We start from the raw sequence: 12,503 nt of genomic DNA, 5'->3' as shown, positions 1-12,503 counted from the left end.
GAAGAATTCCAGATTCATACCAGTCAGGCCCCTGTACACAATGTCTAGTGCCCCTGCTCATTTACCAGCCAGTGCAAACAGTCTTCTGCCTGGGCTCCTGGCATGGTGGTGGTGTGGGAATTATAAAAGCAAAGGCAATGAGCTCCACAGCCTCTAGACACCCACTATACACACCCAAGCCCCACACTGCATCACCTCTATCCGGGTTCCCGCTCTGCTAGACTGGACCACCACTCCATATGTGGAGTTATGTATGTGGCAGCTTATGCCACTCCACCCCAACCCTCTCCTTTCTGAACACATTCTTCCTCTGGGCTGAGAGTGGCAGCAGGGACAGCTACAGTAGCCTTGTTCAGCTCAGTTTGCCTCTGAGCCCCACAGTTCCGCTGCTTGGCGGACAGGCATTGACGCTCCATCACATTCAACTGGCTGAATTTCTTTATTGGCACGAGTTTTCTCTAAGGACACTCCTCCTCATCCTCCTCTGTTTTCCTTCAGGATCACATGGTATAGCAGAAATGTCCTAACATAGTTTGGTTTCAAAGGACACTCAGGGGTCCTGCTTCTTCAGGTTTAAAAAGAGATCTGACTGGATAGGCTGTTGGTGGCAGTTAAGAACTCTCCCAGTATTCTGTGGCAGTTAAGGGGCAGGTGTGCCTGTAGTAATTGAAGCTGTCCTCAGGGGTCAGAGGTCACAGATCTTAAAGTTTCTTGGTTTCTGGCCTAGAAAAAAAAAGGGGGGTAGGGGGCAATTTTTATAGCTTTCATTTTGAAGTATGTGCTCATTTTAACTATAATTTTTGTTAGTCTCCTTAAAGTCCTAATAAATAATTTTCAAAATCCCTCAATGCCCATACTCAGGGTTCTCTTGACTTTACTGACACAAGTGACTTTGAGGCTCTAGGAATCCATACCTGCATGGGATGAGTGGTGTGGCCTGGTAGATAAGGCCGTGAGCAGATGGGACAAGCCCCATCAACAAGGCAAGAAGAATTCAAATTTTCCTCATCGTATAACTTCTTCACTTTTGCAGATGTGATACTGAAGAATATATACAAAAAAGGGAGTAATTATTGAGCTGTTAGCCATGTCACCCTGCGTGTGTTCTACCGAGAAGAGTCTTGCTTGTCTTTGAGTAGTGCGTAGCTTGTGAGGCAGTGAGTGGGAGGGAACCCTGGAATTAAGTGTGCGGTGGCATGAGTTTAGGGCAAGCAGGAAGGGAGATGGGTCTCATGTGTCCCATCAGGTCATCAGAGACTGAGCCAAACATACACTAACCAAGCATGATATGAGGCCATGCTCTAGGAGCAGGTCTGTTCCTAGTTTCTCAATCCTGTACATGGACACTGCATGTCATCCCAAGGAGCTGCAATCTCTTCATCTGTCACATAAGGCAATGGGACAACCCCCTACTCCCCGTGACTGCTGTCTAAAATTGAAAGCATTCAGTTCAGTTCTTTGAAGTATGAATATTATCACATTTAAACTATATGCTTCTCTTCTGTTTTCACGTTGTGTAATGTAATGGACTCTCTTTTACTATCACCAGAAAGTGGAATCTGATCGTAGATCTGAATTATCTTGGGGATTTAGGACAGGTGTGGGGATGTCTGATCATCTCCCAAACATCTGGTTAAGATTAGCTGACATGAACAGCTGTTGATAGAGAAAGCTCGATTTGGGTTTTTTTTTTTTTTTGTTTTTTTTAATTACAGACACATTCCTCACCTAAGGAAGGGCATGTTTGCCCTTTAATACTAGACTTTGTTCCTTTCCTCCTTCTTCTTGTAAACACCGGTCAAGAGATACTTCTTAGGTGGTTTTGTTATTAAAGAGTTATTTATTTTCCCTCCATGTGTTGTATGTACTTAAGTTTCCACCATCTCTGCTATAGTCCAAAGGGGTCTCAACTCACCACATTACCACCTATTTTGCTAGATTTAACACTTCCACTTATATTTATTAAAAATTCTGTAATTAGGGCCTGGAGAGATATCAGAGTGGTTAAGAGCATTAGCTGATCTTGCAAAGAGACCTGGATTCAGTTCCAAGCACATGGTGGCTCACAAACATCTGTAACTCCAGGTCCAGGGAGGTCCAGCACCCTTACCTGGCCTCTGCAGCACTTTTTGCACACGGCACACAGACATACATGGAGGCTGAATACTCACACATTTAAAACAAATCTTAAAAACAATTCTACAATTGAAGAAGTGTGTATAAAGGAAATAACAGCTGTACCCAGAAACCAATGGATGATACGTGCAGCTTGAGTGTACCTTATCAGGCCCAAGAGTAGGATGACCCATCTTCATGTCACTCTTATCTTAAAGCAGCCACCGACTTAGTTCTACCGAATGCAGATTTGCCTAAAACAACGAGAAAGGCTGTTCTTGGTTTGCCTTAAGTTTCTATTAGGTAATAATATATGAAGCAAATACAGCATGAAGAGCAGATCACAAATGAGAGACAGAGCATAGAGGGAGCCTTAGTGCTGCTCCTGGGGCAGCTCTTCCCACCCTCCCCATTGCTGAAGTGAATTTGGTTGCCACAACCATTCCGGCCCCAGCCACTGGGGCGAAGGCCCAAATCTATAGTCTGTGCTTCCAGAGAGATGGCCCAGAAGATCCACATATAGCTTATCATTTAGCTGCACCTCTCCAATCTCCCAGTGAAAAGATCAGGAAATCTACCTAGCTGGGTGGCCATGGGGCCAGCAGACTTTGAGAGTGTTCTGTTTCTACAAAGAAAATCACCGAAAGGTCACCATGAGACCTTAGCAGCCTGGTATCTGCATGGAGACCCTCCCCCCACATATACACACATGCAGCTTTATAAGATAATGCCAGGTTGTTTTCAGAGCATTTAACTTCAGTTTTACCCATCAGCAGAGCATACAATTTCCATTAATAAATGTCTTTAACAATCCAGTGCTCGTTGAATGTCTTGTTTTAGTCTGTGCTTAATAGGAATAAATTGATATTTTATTATGATCTTAAGTTGTATTCTAATGAGACTGGGTGTGTAATGCGCAATTGTATTTTCTACTAGGTGAAATAAATACCTGCTAAAATCTTTGGTTCACTTAAGCTCCTATTTGGCTATTTAACTTTTTATTCATTTGTGAAGCATTTAAAGATGTTTGTATAAATTGTTTCATCGTGGCCATCCATTCGATTACCTTTTGTGGTCCTGAATTATCTTTTCACTTTAAAATGACATTCGTCTAACATAAGTTCTGTTTGTTTTGTTTTTCAGGATAGGATTTCTTTCTATAACAGCCCTGGCTGTCCTGGAGCTCACTCTGTAGACCGCCTGCCTCTGCTTCTGAGTCCTGGGATTAGAGGCCTGAGCCACTACCACCTGGCAACAGAGGTTCTTAATCTTAGGGTCACAATAATTTGAGAGCACCCTCAAATCATCATGATCATCTTCTCCCAGACGCGGCAGTTTTTATGATGTCAGTACAACATCAAATTTGAGACACAGATGTTGTTGCCGTGTTGTTGGCTTGGGTGCACATTTACTTAGTTCCCATTGGTTTCATATGAGCTTATTTTGTGTATTTGATCTGGCTTCACAGGGCAAGCTATACCAAGCACATTTTAGAGTGTGCTGTAATAAATTGTAACTTTCATAGAGATATGACTTTTGTTACATGTATACATATGGGAATACATGTGTGTTCACATGCATGTAGACGCCAGAGGACAAACTTAGGTTGTTTTTTGGACATTTCAGGCATAGTCCATCTTTAAAAGTTGTTTTTTTGTTTGTTTTTTAAAGATGATCTCTCATTGGCGTGGAACTGTCCTAATGAATGCTAGTTTAGCTGGCCCATGAGCCCCAGGGACGTGCCTGCGTCTGCCTTCCCAGTGCTGGAAATTGCATTTTACTTTGTATGTTTCTCCATAGAAATAAGTGATTAGTGTCTTTGAAAGAAAGTGAAAAAATGGAGCAACATGAGCTGGGACCCTCGCACTGCAGAGGCAGACAGAGACACGATGTGGCCTTCAAAATCTCGTTTCAGTAAAAAATCTGCTCAGTGTTAGTTCAAGATTTTCATTCTGGGAATCTGGCATTCAAGCCAAGGCTCAAGGGAATTCTTAATCTGTTTTTGGTTAAAATAATCAGTGAAATTCCAAGTCACAATTATAACTGAAATATGTGCAGCATCCACTAAGACAGCAAGACAACATCTGGACATCGTCAGGAAGGTGAGAAGATTTGAACAAGTGTTGTGGCTTGAATGCTAATGACCCCCAGAGGCTGCTGTATTTGGATGCTTGGCCTTCAGATGTTTTAGGATTAGGAGTGTGTCTTCGTTGGGGGCAGGAATGTCACTGGCCGTGGGCTTTGAGGTTTCAAAAGCCCATGTCAGTCCCAGTATCTCTCTCTCTCTCTGACTCTGTCTCTCTCTGTGTCTCTCTACCTCTCTGTCCTGTCTCTGTCTTTCAGTCTGTCTCTCTGTGTGAGTCTCTTTGCCTCTCTGTGTCTCTCTCCATCTCTGTCTCTCTGCCTCTGTCTCTCTCTGCCTTTGTGTATGTGGATCAAGATGTTAGCTCGTAAGCTCTTAGCTGTTGCTCCGGTGCCCTGGCTACGAGACTGCCACCATGCTCCCTGTCATGATGGTCTTGATCTCTACCGCCCTCTGGAGCTGTTATCCTGCACATTCAATGTTTTCTTTTATAAGTTTTCTTGGTCATGGTGTCTCTTCACATCAATAGAAAAGTAACCGAGACAACAAGTGACTCTGAAATTATTTCAAAAGAGAGGCTAAAAAATATGGGCTGATTTTCCTACCTTCATTCTTGTTTCCCTTATTGTTTTGTAACTCTAAAATTGTTCCAGAGTAAAAAACCACATGAGCCCATTTCCTTTGGCTTTGCATTTTATTTCTTCTTAGATTCTCCGGTGAAGTGGATGCAAAGCGTGGAGCACCCACACATCTCGTTTTTGTCCACAGGCAGGCACGGAGTTCCACAGAAGGCCCCAGTAAAGATGCAGCTTCACCCTGCTCCTTCTAAGCTTTGCTCTGTGAACTTTGATAGCCACAATGGCAAGAATTGTGTATAGCACATGGGTAGTGGCTCCAAAACCAGCCTAAGGAGGTTACCATTGTCCTTCCTCAGAAAACCATCTTAACACACCAAGTCAAGTATATATGACTTTTGACCATCATCAAAGGGGTATCTCCTGGGTGATGGACCTGTTGACAGGAGGCAGGCTCTGGAGTGCCATGGCAACACATCCTGCAAGCTTTACACTTAGGGGTTTAATGCCAGTGGACAACCACTTTGATTTCATCTGGCGCCATCACTCCAAGGTTACATCTCCACTCCCTGCCATTTTGGAGAGCACTCTGTACTCGAGTTTAAAACTCCCTCAGCTCCCAAGCATAGAGACAGGCGTACAAATGACTGGAGGAGACCTTCTTGTTCCTTGTCTGGCTAATGCCATTTTAAGTGCACTCAGCCTGCCGTGTGGCCCTTTTGGCATGTCACTTTAATGGATTACTGGACAGAAGCTATAAAAGGAAGTACTATGCTTGGAGACCATATCCAAGAGAGTGGAAGACATGATTAATAGGAGGCTTTTAGCTTTTATGGAATGCCATCTTTCTTCAAGTGGGCTGCTAAAGGTTTTCAAAATAAACTACCTTGTGAAATGACACAGGTTCATACATCCTGGTTTTTCGAGGGATGGTGGACCCTGTTTCATTCATGCAATGCTTTAGGAAACTAAAAGCCCATTTTCTTTTGTTTTTCTTTTTGTTTGTTTGTTTGTTTGTTTTTTGTATTCCAAAGTGGAAATGACAGAAATGCTGTCATTCACTCCCTTTTCTGCCATTGACATAGATGGATGTCTTAACTGGGCTGGTGGTTTTGGAGCACTTCCAGTCCCCTCCCCCCCTTCTACTTGTGATTGTATCAATTTGCAGTGTCACCGACAAATATTCATTTATCCTACAAATATGCCATCTTATCTCTCTTATTGTCCACTCTTTGAAAAACAGGTGATGTTTAAGTATAAATAAAGCATTTTTTTTGCAGCTCATGGTCTTTATTTGAAGTGCCACCCCCCACACACACACGTTGAGGGCTCACATCTTTTTCTTGCCTCTTATCATCTCCAGTCTCCCAGCCTTGAGGTGAAGGAGCTCTAATGACATCCCCACTCCCCTTGAGTTTCTTTTTCTCCAGCCATACACGAGGAGCTCATAAAATGGAAGCTGGAGTCCTGGCTGACAAGCAAAAATTTCTATTCCTGGCTCTCACCTCATTACATTTCAATTTAATAATTGACAATGACTTGCAAGCCATTTGAAGAGAGTCGGACAGTGTTGGTTGACTCTCCAGCTTACGGTGGTTTGCTCGAAGACACCAGGAAATACTTGTCTGAGCCTGGAGCCATAGGGACAGTGTGACATGCTGCACTTCCCTTTGTTCCCTGTCTGTGGCGCTGTGCACAACTAAGCCAGAGTTATCCCAGACATTTTCAACATCCCTTGCTTCAAAGGAACCACAATTATTCAGAGTTGGTCCTCTAGATGAAAGCCACTGACCATCTTTGAGCCGACATATAGAAAGCTATAAAATCTATAGAGGTATCTCAATACTGGGTGGATTCTGGTGACTTCTTACAGCCACCATGCTCCTGCCCCTGGTTCCCATCCATTGCTCTGAAAGTAAGCCACATAAACTTTGGTGCTTCTGGGTGAACTTTGGTGGACTCACACCTTGATTTGTCGTCGAAGCCATAGGATGAACTGGAAGCTGGCATGCTTTGGGTTTTTTTTGAACCACTGCTTACTTAATAATTACAGGGCCCAGAGAGACAGCTCACTATCTGCAGGTAAAGGTCTCTAACACGAAGACCTGAGTTTGCTCTCCTGGATTGGGGGAGGGGGCACTTGGTGGAAGGAGAGACCTGACTCCCACATCCAAACTAACTAAATAAATAATAGAGGGGGGAGATGAATTATGGGCTTGTGTGGCCAATAATAAAAATACAGATTTATAGAAAATGATTTTTTAAAAATTTATTATTTATTCATTTGTATGTATGCGAGTGTTTATCTGCATGTATGCTCTTTGTTACACAGGATCAGTGCTCGTTGAGGCCAGAGAAGAATTCTTGCTAATGAAATTATGGACAGTTGTGAGATGCCATATGGGTGCTGGAAACTGAATCTGGGTATAAGAGCAGCCAGTGCTCTTAACCACTGAGCCATCTCTCCAACCCTGATTTTTTTTTTTTTAAAGAAGGACTCACTATGCAGCTGATGCTGGTCTCAGACTCTACCTGTTTCCACACCTCAAGTCCCAAGATTAATTTATTGATAACATTTCATCATTTCATGGGATTTCCCAGGGGATGGCTTTCAAGTACCTATATAGGCAGAAGGACTACAGTCAAAACCCCTGTGCACTTTGCCGAGCAGGCACTGTAAACCAAATGGAGAAGATTTGCTGGTGCTGCTTCATCTCTACATGGCTAATTGAGAATCCACGATGTGGTGTGACAAGTCAGTGAATTTGTATTGTATACTGGAAACTTCCACAGATATTAAAGCCAAGTATGTTGTTTAATGTTACCCAGTGAAAATTATTTCTCCAACATATGTGATTGCATTTTTGGTAAGTTAATATAGACTTTTTTCTCCTGGTACAGCTTTACATTTAATTAATTTCAAATATAATGAACTGATTTGTATCCTGAAGAGTTTTAGACTTAATGTTTATTTGATACAAGTACAACTGCATTCCATCTCTGTGATAGTTAGTTTTTTTCCAAGTTGACTACAGTCATCCAAGAAGGAACCTTCATCAGAAAATGCCTCTTCAGATTGGCCCTAAGCAAGTCTGTATGGCATATTCTTGATTAAAAATGATTGATGTTAAAGGGTCCAGCCCACTGTGGGTGGGGCAATCTCTGGATTGGTGGATACTATAAGACAGCAAATGAGCAAGCCATGGGGAGCAACCCAGTAAGCAGCCTGGGAAGGAAAGGGTTTATTTAGCTTACATATTCCTGGCCATATTCTACTGAGAGACTTCAGGGCAGGAACTGATTGATGCAGAGGACATGGAGGGCTGCTGCTTACTGGGTTGCTCCCCATGGCTTGTTGGTGGTTGACCCTCCCCCTGGGAGGGTTGGGATGGGGAGGGAGACGGGATCCCCATCTGAGTATTCAGCTGGCCCTCCTGACCAGCTAGCTGTGTGTGGTTCTGCCCTAACTGCATGTAGCTGCAGGATAGGGGTCAGAGTAAATAGATGGGAGGGAACTCCCATCTACACAGCTATGTAGGAGTTTATAGGAACAGCCGCAGCATGTGGATCCTTAGTTATGTGTTCTAATTATGCCAGTTCCACAGAGAAGCTGAGAGCTTGTCCTACTTTGCATCAGAGAGAGAATCGGTGATCACAGCCTGTTCTCTCATTTGTCTAGACAAATGCCTGCTGGTGAAGTTTTAAAGCATCATCGTTTGGGGGTACTTGTTGTATAGGGAGACACAGGAATGGCAGATTGATTTAGGGAGACGGTGCCTGCAAGTGGGAGCTGTGAACATCTGGGTAGTTGCTACACCTACAGATTTCTCCCGTGCAGAGTCTGACTCCCTGGATTACTGTAGAGGAAACCAGGGAAGAAGACCCCATGCCCATGGCTGTGAACACCCTGTCATACACTCTCACAGCTGGGGCAAACAAACCAGACAAGGTATGAAAAGTACCCCTTACCCCCTTTGAGGCAGTATCTGACTAGTTAGCCCTGGCTGGCCTGGAATTCACTATATAGACCAGGCTGTTCTCAATCTCACGTTGCCTCTACTTCCGGAGTGCTAAAGCAATACACCACCATGCCCAGTTTGTACCATCCTTCTTATTCAGACTCTTTCATAATATAACTTAACTTAAAGATGTTTTACTATTCTTATTAATCTTTTAAAAAAAACTATGACAATATATATGTATGTATGTATAATGAATTTTAGTAATTTTTCGCCTCCATTCCCACCTTTCCTCACCTTCTCTGTCCCACTGAACTCCTTCTCACAAAGTTTCCCTCCTATTTCATTTCTTCTTTTCATGTGTGACCCACAGAGTGTCACTAGAGTCACTTACATAAGTGGGAGGAGAGGAGAGTTATTTACTGGAGCACAAGGCTGTACCAAGGAAGAAAGTGACATTCCCTTCCCTCACAACCACTAACTGAATCTTGGCTGTTTGATTTGTTCCTCAGGCTACCCAGTACAGGCTAGTCAGAGGCCAGAAGGCCAGGGAGCTTCTGAAGTATGCAGATAAACCCCTTCTTAGGAGGACTTGAAGGCTGAGCTGAACCCGAGGTTTCAACTTCTAGAGGCACCTGCTTGGTTTACAACCACCTCTGTGTTCTTTGAGTTTCATCTTTAGTTCTTTGGTACCAAGTCTCTCAGCAACCCAAGCAAGCTTGTGTGTGTGTGTGTGTGTGTGTGTGTGTGTGTGTGTGTGTGTGTGTGTGTGCACTTTAAGGAAATGAAATGAAGCTAAAGATGATTCATTCCTGGTAATGATAAGCCTTGCACAGAGAGGCACATCCGTCTCAACTTTTCCCTATTGTTAGAGGTAGATGTCTCTCTCCAGTTATGTGGTAAGAAGGACTCTACTGGTTTCTGTTTATTCTTGGTGGGAATTGATCCACATGCAGGTGTTTGTACGGTGCATCCATGAAACAATAACAAGGACCTTTGTATTCTTTGGAGCTGTGCTGCAGAATATTAGTTTAAGATTTATTACATTAATTATGCTGTGGAATATTTGTTTAATGATACAAAGATGTGTTCCTTCCATTCTTTCATGTTTCATTTGTTCAACATTTGCATTTGTTCAGCATTTTGCTGGTCTAAAACACCTGATTGGTCTAATAAAGAGCTGAATAGTCAATAGCTATGCAGAAGAGAAAAATAGGTGGGACTGGTGGGCATAGAGAATATGTATGAGGGGAAAACCAGGGAATAGATCAAGGAATGAAAGAAGGTGAAGGAGAAGAGGATACAAGGGGCCAGCCCCCCACAGCCACACCCTAGCCATGGAGTAAAAAGGAAAGAAATATATTAAAGATATATAGAATAAAGAAAGATAAAAGCCCAGTTAAAGAGAAACGGGAGAATTTAAGTTAGAAAAGCTGGCTAGAAAGAAGCCAAACTAAGGCCAGGTACTCATAAGTAAGAATATGTCTCTGTGTATTTATTTGAGAACTGGGTGGTGGGGCCCCAAAGAGGAAAAAAACCAAAAACAACTACAGTGACGTTGTTACTTTTCAGGAATATATATATATATATATATATATATATATATATATATATATGTGTGTGTGCGCGCGTGTGTGTGTGTGTGTGTATGTATGTATGTATGTATGTATAAAATTTTCAGTATGATATAATGAATTTTAAGATCATAATATCCTGAAGTTAAGGAGATTATTCTAGAAAAATACATTTTAAGATCAATATACATATATAATAGTATACAGTTAAATGGCTACTAAAATTTAAGTGGTAAAGATTTGATGTAGGTGCGTTGTTTTCCAAAATAAATTTTAAAGAGTAAGTGGCACAGTTGGTATAGTTTATACACAATGCTTTTATATTTTTCTCCAAATAGGACTTCTTTTCTACATAAGACATCACATATTTTTGACTCCTGCATAAAAACATTTCTAAAACATCTAGTAAAAAAAAACCCTCTCTCTGTCCCATCTTTTCTAGATGGTTGAACATGCTACAGGCCAGCCACACGGTCCACAATTGCTTCTTCGACATTAAAATGATTGAATTCCCCGAGCAGAAAATGAAAACCATGAAACGGGCAGAAAAACAAGAATTTACTTCTGTTCCATCAAATACAGGGTTTAAACACACAATTACAGAGCTTTGGATTTTTGTGTTTTAACATTTAAATTTTATCCTATCCAATCACGGCAACTATCCTGTGGAAAATGGCCAACTTGACACCAACTGAAATGAGCCTGGTGGTCTCCGGGATAAGTGGAGTTAGCCAAGCGGTACCGGAAAAGCCCATTCTTGTGTATAATTTTGAGAAAAAGCTGTTAGTGCTTTGCGTTTGTATTGTGGCTGACAGTTAAAATAATATAGCCCACGAGAAGAGCAGAAATACGATGCCCTTACTCTCTCTAACTTCAGCCCCATCCAACCAGCAATTTCCACAGAACTGTCCCCCAAAATGTCAAGACATTTGCAAGGACAAGATGTTCATGGGCTACAATTGAGCCTCAACATGTCTAAAAGGAACACTAACTGGTCTTTGGAGTCCTTGACCCTCAAAGTGTAGTCCCAACATCAGGGCCAACATCAGGGACAGGGTCCCCGGAGCTTGGAGGAGGGCAACCCTGTTTATCTCCCTCCTAAGTGACTTCCAGTTAAGATTCAAGATCAGTCCAGTAGTTTTGTTTTAAGCTCCCTGAAGGAGGCTGTATCAGATTATGAGATAATTTCATATTTCCAGAGGTTCCTTGCCGCAGGGTGGTGGTGGGATGTTTGTCAGCTCTGCAGTTGAACTGCACATGTAGGCTAAGTATGAGAAGGAAGAGGCATCCAAGAGTGTACTGGCAGAGCTATCCATAAATGGGTCATAAATGGGCACCTGCAGTCCCTGGAGGCTTCTGGGATGTTTTTCAAGCCCCAGGGCAATAAATTCACAAATCCACCTGACTACAGCTGTACACACATGGAATTAATAATGATTCGGGGGGGGGGCTGTTTACCACTTTATGTTTAGTGTTGCACCAAGGGAAAAGTGACTCACCCTACAATCTGTCAGACCTTTTACCTTTTAATTATACGAACAGGGTCTCCCTCCCTCCGGAAGAGGGACACAGGATGAAAAGCTTTCTTTCATAATCCAGGACCAGGGCAGGTGGTAACTGAGTGGGGGAAATGGTCCAAACTCACCCTCGCTCCAGTTTCCCAAAGTGGGATCTTGGTCCAAGTCTGCAGACTCCCCTAAGGCCCGCCCCCTCCCCTGTTACACTCTGTGCTGTACAAGGAGCTCCTGCCCGTGTTAGCAGCTGGCAGGCAAGGATCTTCTACTCTGTTTCAAAATTAATTCTCTAGCTCAAACCTTGTAATCTTTGTTCCCAAAGTCTTTAAGGAGAGAACAGAGGGGTCCAGATGTTGAAGACAAGCTGAAGTCCAGGTGGTCAAGTGATCTCACCCGAGATCACCCAGGTTGTCCCACTGGCTTGGGTTTCTGTGTCTCCTCTGTGCTGACCTCCAGTTGACTCAGCAGCATGACATATAAATGATACTGACTAGGGAAGCTTAGCCACCTGCTTTAGTTCATTGCTCACTCTGTCATTTTAAGAGGTTCTTTCTGGGTTCTTAGATTCCCCCATCCAAAAAAAAATGTGTTCAAAAATTTGTTTTTTTATGAGTCACCCCAATGTTTCTGAAAATTGAATCATGTGGAGCCTTCATGGTCTCCCTAAGTCCCATGTCTTGATA

Source organism: Phodopus roborovskii, unplaced genomic scaffold (assembly GCF_943737965.1).
Source record: "Phodopus roborovskii unplaced genomic scaffold, PHOROB, whole genome shotgun sequence".
Classification (NCBI taxonomy): Eukaryota; Metazoa; Chordata; class Mammalia; order Rodentia; family Cricetidae; genus Phodopus; species Phodopus roborovskii.
This window is presented reverse-complemented; position numbering follows the sequence as displayed.